Source organism: Danio rerio, chromosome 19 (genome assembly GCF_052040795.2).
Source record: "Danio rerio strain M-AB ecotype USA chromosome 19, GRCz13ab, whole genome shotgun sequence".
Taxonomy (NCBI): domain Eukaryota; kingdom Metazoa; phylum Chordata; class Actinopteri; order Cypriniformes; family Danionidae; genus Danio; species Danio rerio.
This window is the reverse complement of record NC_141039.2, coordinates 27,378,446-27,398,943: the sequence shown is the minus strand read 5'-3', so window position 1 is coordinate 27,398,943 and position 20,498 is coordinate 27,378,446. Positions and strand designations below refer to the sequence as shown.

Below are 20,498 nucleotides of genomic sequence, written 5' to 3'. Positions count from 1 at the left end.
GCTCATTTCACAAGGTGTCGTTTTAGCAGGCTGCATTATTGTAAGCTGTTTTTAGACTAACGAGAAGGATTTCAGCTCTCTTCAACTTGCAGGTTGTACAGTGACATTTTTTTGTGTCAAGAGATGAATTGGATTTTGTTTGCTCAGTTCATGACCCTTTCAAAACCAGTCGCATCGCCACTAGCTCGTCTCCTTCCCCGCTGGTGCCCAGTGGATCAGGTGTGTAACCATGGAGACGCGCTCGCGGTGAGGAGGCAGGATCATTCGCGCGCGCCTCTCGCTCGCTCCCTCCCTGCTCGCGCGCGCTCCCCAGTCAGTCTCTGTTTCGCGCTCTCTCTCTCTGTGGATGCAGGAACCGTCCAGACACTTGCACAAGAACATAAAATAAACACAAACAATGACATTATCTGCAACGACCCGACAGAAACACGGCATTATCTGACTGACTGAAACTATCCCGCGCTTTTTCTGCACGCCGATTGCCGGTAAGTGTTTGGATTCATTCGCGAACGCAGATGACTTAATGAATTGAATTATTATTGATATTATTAGTACCGTAGCATATATTTAAAAGACAATGATTGCATCATTGTCAGCTGTTCTGCAGTTATGATTTGAGTGGATGTGTTCGAACAAACTAGATTTAAGAAGCAGAGATGTTCTGGGCATTGCATGAATATTGCAAAACCTTTCTTGCTGCATTTATTTTCACTGCTGCCTCTGTGGTGTATTTACGTTCTCTCTCTGCTGTATGCCTTAAATATTTTAAACACTTCTTCGCTTGTTTGTTTGTTTGAGATCTCCTGTTTTAGTTTTATGAACGATTATGAATGTATTTTGCTCCACTACAAACATAATGTTTGAATTTATACAGTAAAAAAATATAAAAAAAATTTAAATCTAGTTTTTTTCACATATTTTAAACTGAAACTGTGATTTGAAAAGAGTTCAATCTTTGGTTGCCAGTTTTATTTTCAGGTGCTGCTTGTTTGCATGTTGGGTATTTTAGTTTGGTTTAATAACATTTTGGTATATTGTTTTATACTTAATTATTTATGCAGTAGATGTTATAAAAAGAAATCTTAACTACTTTTTGAATGCTTTAAAATCATATATATATATATATATATATATATATATATATATATATATATATATATATATATATATATATATATAATTCTAAAACTTAAATCATTCAATATAAGCACACATTTATCTTTTAAATTTAAATTCATTCTATACAATATTATATTTGTGCATATACATTACAGTACATTAGTGAGTACTGAAGCTAAATCTGGAGCTTATCTAACAAAATAGCTTACGATAACAGTCCAAAAACAAGTACACTTAAATTTGTTATCAAAAAATATTAAATAAAAATTTGAAAAAGAGGAAAAATGAAAAGAAGTACAAAATGTTTTTGAAATTTTGTAGGTTGTAATTTATTTTAGCAATATTTTGCTGGAATTTAATTGTATTATCTTTCAGTTTCTATATACATTTAGTGGCTAAACTATTATTTAAATAAATATATCTGTTTTAAAATCTGTTTTGTTTAAATGCACCAAAATACATTGCTTATACTCTCTGAGAAATGGATAAAAATATTCATTTTCAAAATGGGGTGCACTCATTTATGCAGAGCACTGTGTATATTTATTTATTTTTCAAATTTGATATAGATGTTTTAATTCTCTGTAAAACTGCAAATAAATAAGAATTACATAAAAGATTCTCTTTTTCATTTTAAGTTTATAGCTTCAGTAAGATGTTGCTTGTTTCTTCTAGTTTGCCATTAATTGGGGTTATTTTTGACTGCTAGCCACAAATGTGTTTTTTACCACACTGAAAAATTAATTTCTGCGAAATTGTTGCAAACAATGTATATGGGTTGAATTTAAACAGACAAATGAAATGTAGTAATGTTCAACTTACGTTGTTTGTTTTTCAGCCCAAATAAACTGTTTACAACCCCTTAACTTTAAATTTAGTAAAGCCGTGGAATCATCTTTGAATCATTTTTTCAGTGCAGGAAAATGAAAGCATTTCAAATTAGATGCTTGATTTTCACATTTACTGAATTTCAAAACCGTTCTAAATTTCACACTCAATTTAAAATATGCAGTCATAAATGGCCAAACATCACCAGAACTAATTAGATGTTTACCAACATCTAATCAGCATCCTTGCGAGGTTTCAAATTTACTGAAATTAAGGGATAAACATTCACAGTGCTGGATCAGCAAAACTAAAAGCTTCCATTGACATTTAAAACAGAAAATCGGTTTTCCAGTGGCTTGTAATGTGACTGATAAATGTGATTGATTTACAGTGAGTGTTTATTGTTCAGTTTGTAAACCCTATCGACTATGAATCACTTCAAGCTGTCTGTATCGATATGTTATCACTTGAGCACTGTCAATACTGTTAAATCTATAAAGTGTCTAAAGGCTGTTAGGGCAGGAAAGGGCGTTACACCTTCACTGATTTAAGCACATCATTCATTTGAAAGAGCTTCGAGCTCCGATTTATAGGTCTGTTCACAGCTGCCAGACTATTTGGTGCCTACACGCTGATGTTGTGTCAAAGGCGATGCTGGGTGTAATGGGATGGCTCTATCAAGAAATCCTAGGCTTTTTTACAGTAAATGACCTTACTAACTGTTGTGTGGTGAAGTAATATTGTATATACAAATGTTAAGAGGTGCCACTCAATTACTGTGGTAAAGTTTGAGCCCAGGGGTTGGAAAAAACACTATTTTATTTTTTGTTTGGTGATGCACAGTATGTTATGATGATTTCTTACAGTAATATATTTATATACAGTTGAAGTCAGAATTATTAGTCCCCCAGAATTATTAGCACCCCTGTTTATTTTTCCCTCAATTTTTGTTTAACGAAGAGATTTTCATCCAACACATTTCTAGACATAATTAATAACTAATTTCTAATAACTGATTTATTTTATCTTTGCCATGATGACAGTAAATAATATTTGACTAGATATTTTTCAAGACACTTCTATACAGCTTAACGTGACATTTAAAGGCTTAACTAGGTTAATTAGGTTAACTAGGCAGGTTAGGGTAATTAGGCAAGTTATTGTATAACCATGGTTTGTTCTTTAGACCAGTGTTTCTCAACTGGTGGGTCGCGACCCAAAAGTGGGTCGTGGGAACATTTTCATTGGGTCGCGGAGTGTGTGAACAAAAAATCAACTAAAGTTCATTTAACTTAGTTTTAATTTAACTTATTTTGCTTATACTGGACTTTTATTTTGAAATGCATGCGCGACAACCCTACTGTTTGACGTGTAAAACTTTATTTAATTATAGCAACAAATATGTTAAAGCGCAAGTGCAACCCACAATATGTAAAGTATGGATTAACATATTTTGACGACAAAAATAAGCTTAAAGCCTCAGTGTGTCATATGTAGTGAGGTGCTCTCACAAGAGAGCATGAAACCTTCTGAATTAAAACGACATTTAGAAACCAGACAAGATGTTTTATTAACAGTTCAGTTTAGTTCATGGTAAATGAACCTTTACAGTATAAACTAACCACCGTTTACAGTATTTGTCATTTTTACTTTGTAATATTTCTATAATTTGATTATAGTTGATTATAATTTGATTTTAATAAATAACAGCAATAAAATATAGTTTATTTGTAAGTCTTGGTGATTTTCTTATGATTTATCTGTCACTACTTGTTTATGTTAACAAATAAATACAAATTAATTATAATTCCTAAAATTGTATTATAGTTCCTAGAAATGTGGGTCACAGCTTGATGACCATGTAAAAATGTGGGTCCCATGGCCAAACCAGTTGAGAACCCCTGCTTTAGACAATCAAAAAAGTTTAAAGAGGCTAATAATTTTGACCTTAAAATGGTGTTTAAAAGATTAAAAGCTGCTTTTATTCTAGTCAAAATAAAACAAATAATTAAAAAAGACTTTGTCCAGAAGAAAAAATATTTTCTGACATAATGTGAAAATGTCCTTGCTCTGTTAAACATCATTTGGGAAATATTTTAAAAAGATACAAAGATTCAAAGGAGGGCTAATAATTCTGACTTCAACTATACAGTGCTCAGCATATATGAGTACATCTCTCACAGATCTCTCCTTTAAATGAATATTTCCTATAAGATGCTTTACAATTTTTCGTTCGTGCATATACATTAATCAGTACGGAAGCTAAATTTTGAGCTAATCAAACAATAGCTAACAAAATAACTTACGAGCAACAAAATATCTTACGAAAGCTGTCCAAAAACTTGTAGCCAAAATTTACATGTTAGAAAAAAAGTATCAAATACACATTTAAAAAGATCAAAAAACAAGAGAAACTAAAAATATATATAATTTTTGTTGAAATGTTTGCAATATTGTGCATAAATGTAAATGTATTATCTATTTCTAAAAATGTTCGGTAGCTAAAATATAATTTGAATGAATATATCCGTTTAATAAATTTGTTTTGTTCAAATACAGCAACATATATTGCTTTTATTCACTAAGAAATGAATAAATTATACATTTTCTAAATGAGGTGTACTCATTTATACTGAGCATATAAATTGTAAATAAATCAAAGATTATTGGCATATTTTTTTCTATAAGGTTGCTTATTTTTAATAAGGTCGCTGGTTCGAGTCCCGGCTGGGCCAGTTGACATTTCTGTGTGGAGTTTGCATGTTCTTACGGTGTTCATTCCTCCGGGTTCTGTGGTTTCTCCCGCAGTCCAAAGACATGCACTATAGGTGAATTGAATGAATTAAATTTCCCGTAGTGTACAGGTATATATTGTATATGTGTGTGGGAATGTGGAGTGTGAATGGGTGTTTCCCAGTTCTGCGTTGCGGTTGGAAGGGCTTAATATCACTATAATAATAATTATTATGATCATCATCATCACTTTGTTTTGATTAATATTTCAAAAATATACTTATATTTATTGCTGTATTGTATACTGTAAATTAAAATACTGTTAACCAGTTTATTTCACTGCAAAATTACTACTTGATTTCTTTATTTTCAAACAATAACCAATAAAGCTTTTATTGATGCAATGATACTTTGCCAACTAATATAAGTACACACTTTGGTTTCAGAGTGAAGCTCAGCAACACTGTTTGTTTACACACACACTCACTCACAGTTAATGATATTTAGTGTTTAAAATGGTTTGCTCTGAAACTCGTGTATGTTCTGCTCATGGATGTTTGTTTCCTGTGTTCCCATGTTTACTTATTGCTTTTTGTGTGTTTGAGAATCATTTTTTTAGGTGTGTTTGAGATTTTTTTTGCTTTTGTAAATAAAGACAAACTGCTGCAAGATCTTCTGCTTCTTTTCTGGTTACTGCCTGTATAATACAAGCAGTAGCCATATTGTGATTTCATTCCAATTTATTATCATGCCTATAGAAAAGAATGAAGAATTTGGGAATCGTTGTGTATTTTAGTGAAGTTAAACCTCTTAATTTTGTGATTCCAATTCAAATATCATGTATTATGTACAACAGGTTAAGTACAAAAAGTAAATAAAATAAACACAACAGTACAAACAAGCACTGAATCTTGAAGAAACCTGCTTTATTTGAACCTCTAAGAGTGAAAAAGTTGTTTTTTGTTCAGTGCTGCTGGCTTTTGTGGTTCTTATACCAGGTTATTGTGACACAAGCGGGCTCCTGGTGGCAGTAAATCTGAGATTTATAGTTTTTGTTGAGCTTGGTTTAGAGAGGTGCTGATTAGATTCTGTGGGACTTTTGTGGCTGTACTTCTGTGGCATTTAGCAGCTATTCTGTGAAAAGTCTTTCTGTTCCTGTCAATGAGCCACCATGTTCAAATTCTGCTCATCTTGTGCGAACTACACTTCTCCATGTCTATGATATTTAATAAGTGTGCAGTTCCTGTGACTAATGCTATCTAGGTGCAAATATGATGAAATAACTCATCTATATACCTACTTTAAATAGCTAATTAAATACATTTTTGAAAGCGGAATTTTCAGCAGTCATAACTTTAGTAGTCAGTGTAAAGATCATTTGAAAATCATACTAATATGCTTAATACATTTCTCTATATACATTTCTAGAAATTTAAGCATAATTGTTGAAAACAGTTATGCTGCTGATTTTGGTGGACAATAAACTGACACTTTTGTGGCCTCTAGGGGAGCTATAGCATGCCTTAATGCAGGGGTTTTCAAAGTCTAAGACAGTGGGCCTCCCTTTTGACACAACTTATCCATTGGCGCCCCCCTCCTCCCAAACACGCACACACATACATACATACACACACACACACACACACACACACACACACACACACACACACACACACACACACACACACACATATATATATATATATATATATATATATATATATGGTCAATTCCATGAAAATGTCAACCTTATCATGAAAAAATAAACTTTTGACCAAAATAACAAAACCTATTTAAATTTGCTCATTAAGGTCTATATTTTATTGTAATGATGTGCTCTTGTTGAATTTTTAAGGAAATTGGTTTGTTTATCCATGAAATATGAGGATTGTGCCAATGGTAAATTTCATTATAATCCAACCACATTTCGTGCTTTAGAAAAAGGGATTAAAGACGCACCTTTTCCATGCTTTATGTTAACAGTAATCATTCTGCAGAAGGATTGGAGTCTGTAGTATAAATAATTACCCTTACTTTTTCATAACATTACTGCCCTTTTGATTTATGAGCTACATATTTAAGACATCAGGCAGCTTCGGTCACGTGTCACGTCCGTAACGATTTAATAAAAAAGTTTATATTGTGGAATAAATATTATAACAAATAAAATGAAACTTTGTATACAAAGCCAAAATATGTCCATACTAATTATGATCGCCAACTCATCTCAGGTCTTTGCTTTAAACAACTACAATTTTGCGTTACGGACGTGACCATTTTTGAACTCCTTATTAATATAAGCCAATGACTAGCGCATATTTGTTCATTATGATGCTGCATTACAATTACTGACTTACATTACATAACATCCATATGTTATATCAAGAACTGAACATTTCAGTTAGCTATAAACCATTTTAGTAACATTTAAAAAATAAATGTTTAATAAAGAGAACAACATTTTACATGCCATAATCTTGGCGCATAATCTTGGTGTTTTGGCGATGCAGCACCTTGTGTTGAAGCACTTCTTGTTTCTTTTGTAGATAGGGTAACTGACCGTCAAATAATAGATCAAATAGTTAAGATACAATTTATGCCAAACTAGGAATGCTGATTTCGATTCATGTTGCCAACCAACAACCGCTCGTTAAGCGATATTAACCGTTAACAGATTAATATCAAAATATTATTTAATAAAAAAAAATTGACGTGCCTATTTTGTCTGACACATTAAATATTGCATTTTAAAATACTGATTTAGGTTATTTTAACATGCAAACAGCATACAGAAGGAGCATCTTCACGCACCTGCAGTGTTTTTTTAGCAGCACAGAATAACTGAATAAACTAACAAAAATAATAAAATAAATCCTGCTCTAAACCTTTTTACTTAAATGACAAATTAAGATTACAAAACGAAAACATTGACTGAATGCTTTTTAAGAATCGGCATAGACTGTTTGTCCAATCGTGTTTTTTTTTCTTCCGTCAATAAAAAAATATTAGGCTAGATCAAATAGATTGCTTTACGGAAAAAATGCATTCAATTAATGCTCCGCTGTTATAATATTACAAAACCTGTCAACATTTTTAATAGAGGTCATTAGTTTAAAGATTATGTCTTAATTATGATTTATTAGCCTATTTCCTCTGTCTTACTTGCGGTTCATGTGCGCGGGCGCGCTGAGTATAGTGAAACATAATGACAATGAACCATAAGGCTTTGAACCTATACTTTTTGTTAAATATAGGCTAAGGATATAACAATTTTGTTATTTACATGTGATACTGTTTTAATTTGCATACATGTTTTATAAGCTGTAAAATGAAAGTTATCCTAAAATATTTGGCTTTGTTTGATTTGTAGATTAGGCTATGTAGGCTATTTAAAAATGTATATAAGAACTAATAATAACTGTTATTTTCCAATGGAAAAAAAATTGGTTTGTTGGTTAGTCTGCACTAAATCATCAATATACCTAGTTGAGTTTATGACGCGGCTCCAGGCTGCACAGACGACCAGCATCAGCGCTGGTTCGTCAACTCCTGTGTCAACTCCTGTGTCAAACTGTGGCCAGAATATCCTACTTTCATTTAGCTTCTTTGGCAAAATACATCTGTAAGCACGTGTTTGCACGTGTTACTGTTCTGCGAGTTAACAAATATGTGTTGCTCATAGAGGCCGATCACAACGAACGCGCTTTTTCATTCCAGAGACGTGAGGCGCTCCGCAATGCATTTTAAATTGACAAGAAAAAAAGGAGCACGGTGCTCTTTGGTATGTCACTTTTGGTAACAACTGAATCAGCTGGTCTATTGTGCGCTAATGTTGCTGTCAATGTTGTCATAATTTAATTTTTAAAATAATATTATGAAATTCAAGATTTGTAAAGTCATACAACTTTGGATGACTTAAAAGAGCGACCACAAGTCTCTACTACGTTATTAAAAAGTTCGCCGTATCTTGACAACACACTTTGTCACCTCAAAGGAAACCCCGCCTCTGCTTTCATTTGATTGAAGAATGAAAGACGCCACTGAGGTAACATGCTTTTCCTCTGGAGCTCACAAAGCGGGCAATGGCAAAACGCGAGGCGCGCATGCAGGGCGCAAAATCAATAACCTCCATGCATTTGGTCTTTTCCCATTGCTCAAAATGCGCACGCCGTGGGTCAGGCTGCAGGCACTTGCACAGGCCACAGCGGAGTTTTCATTTCATGCAAAGCATAAATATGTTTTTTTATTTTATTAATTAATAACTATTTATAAAGATAAATTATCATAGCGACACAATTAATTTTCCAAGCCCTTTATCCAAAATCTAAGCACTTTCAAAGCTGGAAAATAGGCTATAGCCTACATTAAAATGAAAACATTTTCAAAGATTTCAAGCACCCGGCAAATGTGCTTGAGTGCTTATTAAAATTATTTTACAGGCGGCAAAATAAGAATAAAATCTTGATATTGATCTAAGCTTTAACTACATTATAGGAGCATTTAATTTGTTAGTAAATCGATAGCACCTGCAGCTGTAAGGTCATTCAATATTTTACACAATCGGTTATAAACTATAGCCTAAAAATATAAACATTATAGTCATCCATCGTACATGCCTGCAATTAATGGCTATTTTTCACAAAACCTTTCATAATAAAGTTTTCTCTCTCATCCTGTTCCTCTGTTTAAATTTTTTCAACCTGTCCTGAAGTGACTGCCGACGAGAAAAAGAAAGCAAGCGCGAGTGGACAAATTAAGCTATTTATTCAATCGACTAACACATTAACTAGAATAAACTAAAATAAACTTTGTCAAATATAATATTGCCATAACTGTGACACAACTAGATTTTGAATATTCTCCACGTAGACGCGGTCTTGCGCACTGGTTCAATTCAAGTTTGTCTGGAAAGGAGCCCGATAAACATAGGCCTATTATAGCTGATTATGTTTATTATCAATTCTATATTATTCAGAGGATAAAAGCACCATGTTAGCATGCACCACTGTTTACGAATTGAGTTTTGAACATTCGAACGTGCGTTAACCTTTAACAACACACATGTCATAATACTAATTAAATATAACAAGGTGATATCTATTAAAGTTTGATTAATTGTGCAACCTTACCATTCAGATGTCTCAGAGGTTAAAGTTTATTGGTTTACACACCCAACAGATATCCACAAATAGGTCTTTTGTCAAGTTTTGAAAGCATTTATCTGATTTTCATAATGTGTCAACTGTCAATTTCAGAGCAGTCACGTCCGTAACGAAGACAAGTCACGTCCGTAACGATAGTTTTCCCTCATTAATGCAAAAATGAAAAACTAAATAAAATGAATTATAAATGTCCCATGCAGAGCCAACCCTTATCCTTTTGACTGTTATAAATATTTTTGGCTTCTGCATTTTTATTCACAGAATTTTAACCAAGTATGTCAACTCACAAAACTCATGTCTTTTTTTTGTCACGTCCGTAACGCATTCATTTTGCCGTCATTTTAAATATAAAACGCCTGCATAGACTGATATTTTTTTGATACCTAAACTCCATGGTTAAGGGGTAATAAAAATATAAACAGATATTTCAATATTCTGTTAACATATACATTCTCCGAGTATATACGTTTAATTTTTTTTCTGCAAATGTCACGTCCATAACGCTGGAATCAGCCATATATATATATATATGTATATATATATACAGTATATATAAAGACACAGACAGATGTCAGACTGTTAACTCACTTTTATCATCATTTGCATGAAAGTGCAATTATTTACAGAGTAATAAAAGGGTATTTTAATATAACGTTTTTAAAACTAGGATGATGGTTAATATTAATAGAACACATCCAAGAACTGTCCATCCCAGTCAAAACAGTCGAAGTTTAGCGGGTCTCATGCTGTCATTAGCCAAAATATTTTGACAAACCACACATAAAGGTCATGGTTCATCAGCTGGTCCTGTCCACGTAAATCCTAAACTCAAATACTGATCATCATATCGTCGTCTTTTGGGTTTAAGCCCTGAACTTGAAGGCTTTGAATCGGGGGGTCTCAGAAACCGATCCATTGCAGGCACGTGCACACATAGGGCTCAACCTGTGCAGTGCACATGCCCTTTTTAGTCCTGGATAGAAAGTGCCCTTCCAAAATGATCAAAAGTCCCCCCGCGACGTGGCACACCCTCGTTCCCGCCCTTCAGTAGGCGCGCGACAACACCGCTCTTGAGCGCGCGCGCGACAACACAGCTGATCAGAACGCGCGCGACAGTATAATAATTAAACTTAATAATTATATTTTTATTATATATTTTTCCCGCGCCTCCCCTGACATGCTCTGGCGCCCCCCAGGGGAGGCGCGCCTCACACTTTGAAAACCCCTGCCTTAATGCAAACCAAACCATTGTATCTAAATGCAGACTTGGATTTGTAAACTGAGACTGCACATCTCAGAGATGCAAATCCTGACACAACGCACTTAAGGGAGCTAGTGACGTCACTCTCAGGGGTAGGGTTAGGGGTGGGGTTAGGTGTGTGCATTAAAAGCATTGTATGCAGCTCACCTGGCATCTGCACCAAATCTGCATCCTTTATGCGAACAGTCTTCTCCAGTTTTCTCTTGTGGGTCAACTAATGCCATGACAATCTTGCTTGCTTACTTAAGCTGTCAATGTGTTTATAACAAAACAATATGAATAATAACATTCATTTATAGCATATGCTAAAATATATTTTTAAGAATGCATCAAAGTCAACCTAAAATCCTGCTGGCAGCCATTTGACATCCGTAATCCAACATATATCTGCTGAAAGGGTGATTTTAAGGCAACAATTTGTTATAGTAGCTGGAACAGACTGAATATAACACAATTTGTCAGCCATATAGGTGTAGTGCGACAGACATTACATGGGCAAAGATTATTTAACATTTTATAAAGAATGCTATGCTAACATACTCGTTAGCGAGGGAGACTTACTGCTATTGATTTGTGTCAGCGTAACATTATGACTCCAATAAAACAGCGATAAACATCATGTGCATTATCAACAGCATGTTCATTTTTAATTCGTACAGTGAACTGGAACTGCAGGTTTAGCATCTTACAGAGATACATGTAATTTTCATTTGCAAATCAAAATGCTACAATACTAAATGCTCCATGAATATCAAGTTTTTTAAAGTTAATTTTGAGTCAGACTTTCACAGAATTCAATGAATTGATCATGTGAATCATTGGAATCAGTGAACTGCAAACCACATAGCAAAATTTCTCTGGGCCAGATCTGGCCCACACAGTCAGCTTTTGCGTGGCCCACATACTGTAGTGAATTACGGTATATAATTGGACCAAAACTGGCTTCCATACAATGATCAAACATGGACCATGTCTGGGCCAAGTCTCAGCCAAGTTAATAACCCATAACTGGGTTATAACTGTTTGCGTGTCACGACTGCAATGAATTTGCTAAACCCATGAAGCATTTTGCTTTATGGCCATGATTTTTCTGTGACCCTATAGGTAGAATTTTTTCTTTGCTCAAAAATAATTTATATGCATTTAAAAGTGGGTCAAAATAGGCCACACTTACATGGCCCACATATAAATTTTTAACGCCTGGGCCAAATACTACATTTGATCTAGCTTAAGTCTTATGTAAAGCCTTAAAGATGTTGCCACCTCTGCCAAACCCCAGCCATGTTTGGCCCACATGCTATATGCCAGTGCCGGACGAATGCCTGCTGTTCCAGCTTTATGCTAAATCTGGCCAAAAATCTTTGCTACCTAGGAGGAGACTCGGTGTGTTCCACTGGGAAGGGCTCATCCCTATCCTCATCATCTTGAATGGTTTACTTTCCACTGTCACAGTTTTGAGGGCATAGGGATGAACCCTTGTGAATGGAATGCAGTGTGCAGCAGCAAAAAACTTCCCCTTCTCAAAGGATAATGGAGGCCAAAAGTGTGTATTAGCATTACCCTTTGAAATCCTTCATTCTGAAGGGTCCGTTGAAGTGGCCAGTTTTGAGGACTTTGATTTGAAGCAACACTTCAATATGGCAACCATGATTGCTTACACTTTAGAGGGTGATATATCCTGTTTGGAACACACTACCTTTCTGATCAGATCATTCAATTCGTGAGTTGCTGACTCGTCAAATCAGTTCAGTCGATGAAAGAATTGTTCGCTTATAAAACGGTTCACTGAACCGTAAACTATTTTTACAAATCAGAGAATAAAAAAACTACATTTCTCAAAATTTTTCTAATTTCCTTTTAAATATAGAAACATAGCTATACCAAACTTCAACTCACATATTGTGCAACAAACAATATGATAAGCAGAATGACTGTAGGTGACAGTTCAGGCAAATAAACACATGGATGCAACTGCATTTCTAAACAGTTGACAAATTCTCTAGTTCGGAATGGTGAGCAACAGCATGTTGTTTTTATAAAATGTGTTAAAATGTACAAATTATGCACTGGAATGTTTTTGAAAATATCCTTTATGCTCATCTTATTGCATTTGTGTTTGTGTGATCAACGCAATTTCACAGCAATTTGTAACTTTTTGATTTAGAGGTTAATTCATATCAATTTGGTAGATTTGTCATCGCCCAATGACATATAGGGATAGAGATTTTCCTTTTCAAATTTATAAGTTATCAAATCAATTAAATCCAATGAATTTGTATAAATTAGCCACTTTTCTGACTGTACCTCATGAGATTGGGCTGGAGTGTTTGTGTGTGTAAAATGACGAGAAATTCCTGCCACTGTTCCTTTAACATTTTATATATCAAGCACCTCAAACACACCAGTTCCTTATTCCTTCTGAATACTCACACACAGCTGGATTCTCATGATGAGCTAATTACCAGGACTATATATGCATCTCACTCACACATACACTTTGCTGTGTATTGTTTGTTCTCTGTTAGCATTACAAAGCGTTTTTTTATTTTAATTATTTTTTTAACCTTACTGTGTTTTGACCCTGTGTTTTGTTTATTTGTTTTTGTTGTTTCACCACCTGCTCTGACCATTTGCCTTTATCTGACTACACTCTTTGGATTGCCTATATGCTTCATACCTGTTTGAACATTGCCTGCCTGACTATTCTGTTTAATAAACTGCATGTGGATAATCTGCATACTTCAGTAAAATTCTGTCAAAAAATATAATGTATCATAAAAGTTTTTCTTTTCTCTTTTGCATCTTTAGGCTTGGTCTCAAAAATGTAATAGTGCATGCTAAGTTAAAAAATCAGGATGAAATTGTTTGCTTTTTTGGACTATGAAAAATAGAAGCAGTCCTCAGTGTGAAGAAACCCTTGTTCACTATAATGAATCAGGTTCAGTAAACGAATGATGCCCATACAAATGCGTAGAATAGATTATAGAGGGATTCATTGTAAACCAAATGTAAATCATGTCCTTGTTCTCTATACTCTGAAAGGTAAACATGCCCTCATCTTCCTACCAAAAATTGCAGCATCATAACGCTAGGATTAAACTCACAACCAAAGGGCACATTAAATATGCAGCTACTCTGCGGTGGACTGCAACCCTTATGCTGAGTGCTGCCATATGTTTTTTTTTACTGCCTCCCTCTATAATTCTCCATTGTTTCTTCTCTCATGCGTTTTGTAAGTGAATTTAGAGGCACGTAATAATCAGACATGTACAAAGTCGCATATGAAACACAAAGATCGAGAAGAGAGTGTGAAAATGAGAGTGTTAGAGAAAGGCGAGTGTAAACCAATGTAAATCAGCTGTGCTCAAACATGAATCAATGAACTCAAACTCACCCAAGGGAATTCACTTCATCACTCGCTGTGAAAAGATCAAATGAAATGGAGAAGATAGAAGAAAGCGAATACATTTTTAGATTTATTTAATTTATCATTACTAAATCAGTCAAGTCATTAAGAACAAAATATTAAAGGGAAATAGTTAAAGGTATAGTCCATGTCGTTATTTACCAATTCTAGTTTCATTCATTTCACACACAAAAAGAGATATTTTGCAGAATGTAAATGTTGCCCTCTTATTTGCAATTATAATAAATAAAACCTAGTGATAGGGTGGCAAGGTGGCATCTCACAGCAAGAAGGTCACTGATTTGAGCCTCAGCTGGGTCAGTTGACATTTCTATGTGGAGTTTGCATGTTCTTCCTGTGTTGTGGGTTTCCTCTGGGTTCTCTGGTTTCCCCCACAGGCGAAAGAAATAGGGAATAGGTGAATTGGAAATAAAATGAACGCTATGGGGCAGTATGTTGGCATTATTTTTTGCGCTTACCAGTTGACTGCTTATCTCCATGTGGATGGCTTTCCCACTGTTACCAGTTTGTCTAGTGGCTCGATATGTACATTGAAGGACTTGAGAAACAGAGGGGAATAAACCACGATGTTTGAGTCTGGCAAAGAATGGTTCCAGAAAGTGAGTAAGACAAAAGCAGAAAACAAAAAATAAAATAATAAGGTAAATAACAGGGTAAGAATGTGGTAAAATTTTAAACCGTGGTAAAAATAACAGGCAAGGGCTTTTCTTTTACTGGATTGCTTTTTAAAACTGTCGGTTGGGGTTAGGGAAGGGGGAGGACGGGTCAATCAGTGCTTTTTAAATCACTGTTGGATGGATTTAGGTGCGATGGAGTTGGGTGCGTCAGTCGATCAGTAAGTCAGTCAGCGATTCAGTCAGTCGACAGTGCCTCTAATGGACTTACGCGAATACAGCAGGCACGAATGGCTCTCTTGAGAGAAATGTGAGATCTGAAAAAGCGTACACAGCAGCCTCTGGTGGATTCATGTAAAGAAAACTACAAAAAACATCCTTCATGGTATGTATTTGGGCTCTTCAGAAATGTATATAGCGGTACGTTTTCAGAATAAGCATGGGTTGAAATTGGCCATATTGTATGAGTGCGTGTGTGAGAGTATGGGTGTTTCCCAGTTCTGGGTTGTGGCTGGAAGGGCATCCACTGCGTAAAAACATATGCTTGAATAGTTGGCTGTTCATTTCACTGTAGCAACCCCTGATATATAAGGGACTAAGCCAAAGGAAAATGAATGAATGAATGAATGAATAATACACTCACTGAAGTTAAAACTTGAATGAACCCAGATTAGAAAAACTTGAAAAGCTATATTAAATAAACTTAATATTAACTTAAAATATTTTAAATAAACTTTAAAGACAAAAAAACTTGAAATGCATCAAGTGCAATCAAGCTTTTATTATTAAAATTATACAACTTGTGTGCACCATTTAAAAAAATATATATATATACTTAATGTTTTTAGGTGCAAATTTATCAATACAATTAATCAAAATATATTATTAAATTGAATGTAATTACACACAGACACACACAAAAATATTTTTGTAATGACATTAAGATATGAAAGGGATGACAGAATTTACATTTTGGCCGAGCTATTGCTTGGAAAGAAAACTAAATTGAAAATAATACATTATATTTTAGTTTAAATCGGATGTAGCTATGTTTATTAATAGACATAGAACATAGGGTTTCTAAAACAGATTTGCAACTCCTACCCATTCTGTCCAATATCTGTGTCAGCAGAGGCTACAGTTAAATAAGAAACATGAGATTTGGAAGGGGACTGAGATAGGAAGCAGTGAGGGAGGAGAGCAGGAACGTAGGACGACAGGGACAAAAAAAGAAACATGGAAGGGCCATTCAGTTTGCTCATTTACACATGTGCTGCTTGTGGAAAGATTGTTTTTTTCCGTTTAATAAAAAGTCCTGAAATTCATTAAATTTTTATTTTTTGCCTCTTTGAACCTTGTAAATTTAAAGTTAGTTCATCCAAAAATAAATATTCTGTTAATAATTGCTCATCCTAATGTCATTTTAATGCCCTGAGTTCTTTGATCATCTTCAAAACACACTTTAAAATGTTTTACATGGAATCTAACAGCTTTCTCATCCTCCAAATTCAGCAAAGACTTTGTTTGCCTATATCTTCCTACATCAGGTCATCAGGTCAGGGAGAAAGGATTTTTTTTTAAATGTTGCCCCACATATATCATAAATGTGCCCATGACCTGATGTAGAAGATATCAGCAAAGTAAGTGTTCTTGGAGCTTCTTATGATTACAGCTGATCCACTGAAGTCACATGGAATGTTTTGACAAAGTTTTTGCTATGGTTCCTTTTCTGAACATCTTGGGTCCATTGCTGTTTAAGGAGGGTCGGAGAGCTCTCAGATTTCATCTAAAATATCTTAATTTGTGCTCCAAAGATGAATAAAGGTCTCAGGATTGGAATAACATTAGGATGAGTTGTTAATAACAGTATATATAATATTTTTTTATTTTATTTTTAAATATTAAGTTACAAAATTTGATATATTTGTATTATTATTAATTACATAAAGAATATTTTTTATTGTGTTTTTATTTATAATAAAATATAAATATAACTTTTAAAAATATAAATATATACAGTATATCTAAAATATAAAATATATATTTAATGTTTCCTCTGATCCCTTTATTTTGGTGTGCCTCCTCCAAAACACAGTGCCCTAACGTGACATGAAACAATCAAAGCCAACTTTTTCAATACAATCAGTACTTTACTTAACAGCCTTTTTTTCTTCTTTTTTGGCAACTATCTCTGCATCTAAAATCATATACTTTCTTACTATTTAGTATGTGAGAATGCAGTATGTCAGCAGAATAGTATATCCAAAATTATAATAAAAAAAAAAACAGTTGGTGAGCAGTTCCCGAATGACCTATTACTTCCAACAAGATTCTGTAGTGCACATCCAACAGACACTTTCCTATCCCATGATGCCAAACGAGATAATTCTTGAATGGTAGTGAAGCCATTGACATGGACACATAACAACTGTCATGTTATAATGACAAATGGCAGATGTAGTACATCCATATACCTTTCATACTCACACTCATACAAGATACTTTTCTATTGTTCATGTAGTAAATTCAAATTCAGATGTATTACCTTTACAAGTAGTAGGTGATTTTAGACATTTGCAGCTGATTCGAATGTTATCACTCAATTAAATGTCATTATCAGTGTTTATCAGCTGATAGATAAAGGCCAGTAGGGGCCTTCTGCACCTATTGGTTGGCTCAGAAGGCTGTTATCATCCATCCACATGGTTAATAATCTGCTATACTGTAGGTCACATTCAGCTGTGGCCAGAAGTTCATGACAATTATTCATATTATTTATAAAATTTCTAATTAATTGTATTTTATTAACGTGTTTTACTAGGTAAAATTTAGAGTGTATGGGTATTTCTCAGTGCTCAGTTGTGGCTGGAAGGGCATCTACTGCATAAAACAAATGCCAGAGTAATTGGTGGTTCATTCCACTGCAATGACTCATGATAAAATCAGGGACCAAGCTAAAGGATAAATAGGTCATCCCCGTTTGACAATGATTTTAACAATGTACAATTCTTCAATTCTTTCATCTATAATTCCTCAATATGCCATGTTAATTCATTTAAAATGTCCAAAGGCTGGTACAAATTTTTCAAGCAAGCATTCTCAGTGTGTTAATGGAGAGAGTATTGTGGGTCACCGTAGTTCAATTCATGTGTGTAAGTCAGCGTGACTGTAGCATTACTCATACTGTGACACAGCATAGTTCGTCCATTGAAAGAAAGCATACAGACAGCATGTGGAGGACTGTGTGTTTGAGTTAAGTGTTCACACATTCCCTACCTCTCTTCACTCGCACCTTCTTGTGTGTGATGTAGAAATGAACCAGCCTCAAATCACCAGCTGAGTGCAACTTGGAACAAGTCACACATTCTGTGTGCAATGTCAGAATATACAGAAATAGAGGAAGAGGGAATAAAGCAATTGCGGTGAGCAGTAAGAGTCAAGAGTTTACCAAAATCTTCTTTCATGCTATTATCTTATATCATAGTAACTGTATGTTTCAAAATATTTTTATTTTGGCAAGAATTGTTACCAAGTATCATACACTCGCTGGCCACTTTATTAGGCACACCTTATCTGTACCAGGTTGGACCCCTTTTGCCTTCAGATCTGCCTTAAATCTTTGTGGCGTAGATTCAACAAGGAAATATTCCTCAGAGATTTTGGTACATATTGACATAAGATCATGCAGTTGTTGCAGATTTGTTGGCTGAACATCCATGATGTGAATCTCCCATTCCACCACATCCCAAAGCTGCTCTATTGGGCTGAGATCTGGTGAGTGTGGAGGCCATTTGAGTACAGTAAACTCAATGTCATGTTCAAGTAACCAGACTGAGGTGATTCACGCTTTATGATATGGCTGGAGTATCCTGCTGTAAGTAGCCATCAGAAAATGTGGTCATAAAGGGATGGACATGGTCAGCAACAATACTCAGCTATGCTGTGGTATTGACACAATGCTTAATTGGTACTAATGAGCCCAAAGTGTTCCAAGAAAATATCCCCCACACCATTATACCACCAACACCAGCCTGAACCATTGCTGCAAAGCAGGATGGATCCATGCTTCATGTTGTTGATGCCAAATTCTGACCCTACAACCAAATGTCGCAGCAGAAATCAAGACTCTTCAGGACAGGCTACATTTTCTTCTATTGCTGACAGGAGTAACACCCGGTGTGTTCTTCTCCTGTAGTCAATCCGCTTCAAAGTAGGAAGTGTTGTACATTCAACAAGGCATTTGCTCTCACAGAACTGTCGCTTAATGTATATTTTCTCTTTTTCTGACTATTCTCTGTAAACCCTAGAAAAGATTGTGCGTGAAAATCCCACTTAATCACTTAAATCACTTAAATCTTCCGCATTCTGATGCTATTTTTGAACTGCAGCAGATCATCTTGACCATGTTTACATGCCTACAGGTAAATGCTGCCATGGTATTGGCTGATTAGAAATTTGGGTTAACAAGCAGTTGGACAAGGGTACCTAATAAAGTGGCGGGGAGTGTATATAAACACTTGTAAATATAACGTTTCCTAAAAAAACATACATGACATTACATAACATAACGTACATAATGTAACGTAACATAACATAACATAACGTACATAACATAACATAACATAACATAACATAACATAACATAACGTAACGTAACGTAACTTAACGTAACGTAACATAACGTAACGTAACGTAACGTAACGTAACGTAACGTAACATAACATAACATAACATAACATAACATAGTTTTTATTATTTGTATCTTCTACCATCTTGTGAAATGTACCATAATATTAGCCCGTAGTGTGAATTAATGATGAATTGTTTTTGGTAGCAGTTAAAAGGCTTTTCCCTGTGCTATAGAAACCTTAAAACTGTACCCTGTGTTTTCAGTAAAATAAGTAAATTTTTCCTCATTGAGTGGATTGATTAATAACTGCAATTAAATGTATCCATTGCCAAAAAAGTGACGAGGCCAAAAGCAATTATGATTTCAACTCTATTAACTGTAATTTGATTAATTGGTTACTCATGTGTTCCACACTCACCCAGACAGCTCAATGAAATGCAATGACTCAATGACTGTATAGCCTAGGAAAACATGATCTGTCTTGGTTATAACTGAAGACAATGCTGGCTAAAATACACAAAAAAAATTAAAAACCTGTCAGTTTGGACATTTTGGGCTTGGTCACTAACACTGTTGTCTCACAGCAAGAAGGTCCCCAGTTTAAACCCATGGAAGAATGAGGTTTTTCTGTATGGAGTTTGCATGTTCACCGTGTGTCAGCGCGGGTTTACTCCTCTGGCATGGCTGTGTGGTATGATGGTACATATCAATACCACAGAATAAA

At 34.8% G+C, this 20,498-nt stretch overlaps 1 protein-coding gene across 2 annotated transcripts in view; it reads left to right on the top strand.

Annotated features, from left to right (window-relative positions):
• Positions 1-315: 315 nt before the first annotated feature.
• The window catches only part of rims3 (regulating synaptic membrane exocytosis 3), a 146,617-nt gene continuing 126,434 nt past the window's right edge, over positions 316-20,498 (top strand). For both annotated transcript variants that reach the window (XR_015516034.1, XM_087294703.1), the window contains exon 1: positions 316-485. The gene's annotated coding sequence lies outside the window, so the exon portion shown is untranslated. The remainder of the gene's footprint in view (positions 486-20,498) is intronic.